Source organism: Lactuca virosa, chromosome 4 (assembly GCF_052849685.1).
Source record: "Lactuca virosa cultivar CGN04683 chromosome 4, Lactuca_virosa_CGN04683_v6, whole genome shotgun sequence".
In the NCBI taxonomy this organism is placed as follows: Eukaryota; Viridiplantae; Streptophyta; class Magnoliopsida; order Asterales; family Asteraceae; genus Lactuca; species Lactuca virosa.
Window position 1 is genome coordinate 145407010 of NC_136429.1, and position 4418 is coordinate 145411427.

The window sequence follows — 4418 nt, forward strand, 5'->3', positions numbered from 1 at the left end:
ATTACCACAAAGTCGATTGGAAAGATAACTTTTCCAAGTTTTACTAATATATCTTCAATTATGCCTCAAGGATGAACCACCGAACGATTCGCCATATGAATTGTCATCCTTGTGGTTTTCAATTCTGTAAGGCTAAGATTTTGATAAAATGAATATGGCATAAATTAATGCTTGCTCCAGAATAAGCTAAAGCGAATATTTTTGTGGAATTTCCAAATTCTCATGGTAAAGTAAGGCATCCGGGATCTCCAATTTTCTTTGGTATTCCTTCCACGATCACCGATGAACATTGTTCACTAAGAACCACCTTGGAAGTATTCTCTAGTTCTTGACAAGTGTCGAGGTGATCTTCAATAAATTTTGCGTATCCGGGCATTTTTGCTAATGATTCAATAAATGGGGTATTAATTGGAATACCCTTGACTTGTTGGATAAATCTCTTGTGCTCCTCTTCTAGTGGATGTGCCTTTGCTCGAGAAGGAAGCAGCAACGGAGGTTGATATGGCTTGACAAAAAAGAATTTTTCTGCCTAGACCCTGCCCACGACGTGAGCATGTGGTCCTCACGTCGTGGGGCATGTACATCAGCTTCATCTTTTTCGTTAATCTTCTTTCTTTTCGGATGTGGATCGGGCTGTTGTGTGTCTTCATCTAACGCCTCTAAAACTCATATATGGTGTCTTCTTCAGTGGATATGTCCATGACATGTGGTTGCAGTTTGTGATCGGGAATTTTAAGTGGTAATCGTTGATTAACTAGTGTGGTTAATTGCCCATGTTGAGTCTCAATGTTTTTGATGGAACCTTGTTGGTTTCTAATGGTAAAATTAGTTGCATCATTTCATTTTTCAGAAGCCTCCATAAACTTATTAAGCATTGACTCAAAGTCCATCTTCTTTTCGGGTGGTGGTTGTTCTTTTTGATAGAAGCCTCGTCCCGTTTGCCTATATTTTTCATCTTTTTGCTTCTTTTATTCTTCATAAGGAAACCATTCTTTCCTTGGCTTTCTCCAATCTTCATCAAATCGATCTCCACTAGAATAAAAAACTTGAGCTTTTCTACTTCTTGTATCGTCTAAATGGCAATCTTTAGTTAAATGTGCCTCATTGCAATTTTCACAACCCACACGTATTGCATGTATGGTTTGATCCATTTTTGTCATTCTTCGATCCATTTTACTTAACATTGCTAAAACTACCGCCATATCTTCTGAAGCACCATTTCCATCCTTGTATCATCTTTGTACGTCTTGTCTAGGGTTGTGGTATTCTCTTGAGTGTTTAGAGAATTCTTCTATTAGCTCTTTAATTGTAGTGGTATTCTTCTTTGTGAGAGGTCCTTGAGAATCGAGGAGTTGCCTTATCGTCACGTTTACCCCATCATAAAATATAGATACTTCTTGTTGCTCATTAAGATCATTTTAGGGACAATTTCTTAGTAATCCCTTATATCTATCCCATGCTTCACACAATGATTCCCCTGCTTGTTGCTCGAAATTTGCAATAGCTTTCTTTAATTTAGAAACCTTTGATGGTGGGAAAAATTGTTGGATGAATTCTACATGCATTTGTGCCCTTGTTGTGATTGCACTAGTTAGGAGTGCCTTCAACCAATCATTTGTTGCTCCCTTGAATGTAACCGGAAGCATTCTTAACAACACCATTTCTCGTGGTACATTCGGAATATTAAAATAATCGGCAATTTCGTTGACTTCATCGATGTGCATGTAAGCGTCTTCATAGTCTTTCCTATGGCATGAAATATTTTTTAGCGCGGAAAGGATGTGTCCCTTGAGCTCGAAGTTGGCGGTGGCGGAAATTTCGGGTTGCACAAGGACCGGATGGGTGTCCTCAAGAATTCGCTTCTTGTATGCCTCCATAGTCATGTCGGCAATGTCCGCTTCCAGGTTCGCTTTCTTTTTTTGATTTTAATTTGGGCCCGTAACCAGCTTCCTTTTTGTTAGGAGTCTTCTCAAAGTTTTCGAACTTGCTTTCGTTTACCGTCTTGTTGCTTTATTATCCAACGTGTTCGTTCTTCTTTTTACGAAATGCTGACTCGGGATCTTCAAATGGTGGTGTCAATGGTGTCTTTAATCCACGGGTCATATACCAACTGCAATAGAACAGAAAATAAAACGTAAAAAAAAGGAAAAATAAAAACTAACTGTTTGATGACCACGACGTGGTGATTATTGCCACGACGTGGTAAATCAAACAGAAGAGAAAAATAAAATATAATTAAGAAAAAATTAGACAGAAAAAATCTTAACCTTGTATGAGAAAAATTAACAATTCCCCGACAACGACACCAGAAACTTGATGACGCAAAAATATACCTATAAACTTTTAAATTTATAAACCTAACTAATGCTCCTATAGGTAGTGTACCTAGTCGGATTATAGTTTAGTTGGGTAAGTCGGGTGTCGATCACATGGAACGGAATTCGAATTAATAAAATAACTACTAATAATTAACTAAATAAAACAATTAAATTGGGGTTTTTACTAACTTTGTCAGTTCAGCTAACTTAAATCAAGCAAATAACTACTAAACAAAGAAAACGGTTTTTACTTCAAATATTAAAGAGTACTCCTGTTAGTTCTGAATTCCCTTTCCCCTATGGTTGATTTCTACTAGACAATTAATATTGGCTTCCAATTAATTAATACTAGTTATTATGATTTAGAATTCTAGTGTTTCTCAATTTATGAACTACTATGCAATGATCAAACACAAGTTGAACACAAAACTGATATAAAGATAAATTGGACTATGAATGATGAAATTAGGAACTACTAATCTAGGATCAAGATATAAATTCAGGCACTTAATATGGATAATTAATGCTCTCTAAGACAACCAAAGTTATTAACTTTATTTGCCTAACTCTATGATTTGTTCAATCACAATATCTAATTATTTAATGATCGTAAACAACTACAAATCGAATTAATGTAGGTAGACTGATCATCTACTAAACATAACTTGAATGAAAGGTAATAAAGACTAAAACTTTAACATGCTAGGGTTATAATTCATCAAACACATGAAAAGCCAAATAAATTGTCATAAAAGCATAAAATCAACACATAGATTCAAGGTTCATCATCCCTTACAGAAGTTTAGGGTGATTAGCCCATAACTAAATCAGAAACAAATAAGAATTCAAGGGTAACTAGAACAGACATAATAAAAATCTAGCAAACCGAATGAATTGATGATGTTTTCTTCTAGATATCTTCAACTTTTGAGCTCTAATCGATTTCTTCTCTTCTAAGGGTTTTCTAGAGGTTTTTTTCGCAATACTTCTCTAGAAAGTCGGTTGGAAGTACCTTTTGTTCTTGCCTAAGCTCGTATTTCCTACTTCCTGCTTCCATATTGCTTCCGAGCATGTCTTTTACGCTACATAACAACATATAATAGATTAAGTACCGTTTGTTCTATAATAAGCATAATTATAGCTAAAAGTATTAAGCTATGGTGTAATATATATATATATATATATATATATATATATATATATATATATATATATATATTGTGACAATCCGAAATTTCTATTCTGTACAACCATTCACTTCAATAGAAGTCAGAACTGTTTCTGCTAACTTTTAAGCTTTTTGGAGTCAGTTTGAGTGTTTTAAAGTTAGTACTTCAAGAGATAACTGGAGAGAGGATACTCTAGGGTTTATTGTGCTTCATTAAAGTCTCAAAAATCCAAGAGTTTGGAGTTTACGGCCCAAACATGGTGTTTACGGCCGTAAACTCTAAGGAGTATAAATATGACACTTAGTCATTTTACTCACTTTTTTCACATCCGATTTTCCTTCTTGATCTTCAACTTTGTAAGTATTTCTTGCCTTAATTAGTTGATATCCTTCATCATCTAGTGATCTTATATGATTTCATCCATGAAATCATTCCATTTGTGTAGATCTTCAAGTGTTCTTGGACTTTTAACACCCTTACAAGCTTCTATATTGTAAGTACTCTTACCTTAGCTTGTTATAGGATTGATACACATCTTAATCAACTAGAAAACACAAAGAAACACAAGATCAAAGGTGTTTACGGTCAAGACATGTTCTTGAACCGTAAACCCTAATGAAAGGGCCATTGTGAGCCATAGTCCCTTACCAAGCCTTGGATACTAGTCTAGATCACATCCTTGAAGTGTATAGGACCTTAAACATCAAAAAGATCAAGAACCATTAGAGTTTACGGCCGTAAACTCATGGAGAAATGGTCCATGGGCCGTAAACTCTATAAAGTGGTGCAATGGTGCCACAATGACTTCCTAAGGCTTGGACTTAACTACAAGATGCTTAACTTTGACTTAGAAGACCTCAAAACACCAAATGGTAGAAGTTACCATGGGTTTACGGCCGTAAACCCATTGGGACCGTAAACCCAAAACCGT

At 35.4% G+C, this 4418-nt stretch overlaps 1 non-coding gene across 1 annotated transcript; it reads left to right on the top strand.

Annotated features, from left to right (window-relative positions):
* Positions 1 to 1410: 1410 nt before the first annotated feature.
* Positions 1411 to 1517, top strand: LOC145110402 (small nucleolar RNA R71). The gene has a single exon (XR_013709782.1). It is a non-coding gene; the product is annotated as a small nucleolar RNA R71 (small nucleolar RNA).
* The last annotated feature ends 2901 nt before the right edge of the window (positions 1518 to 4418 follow it).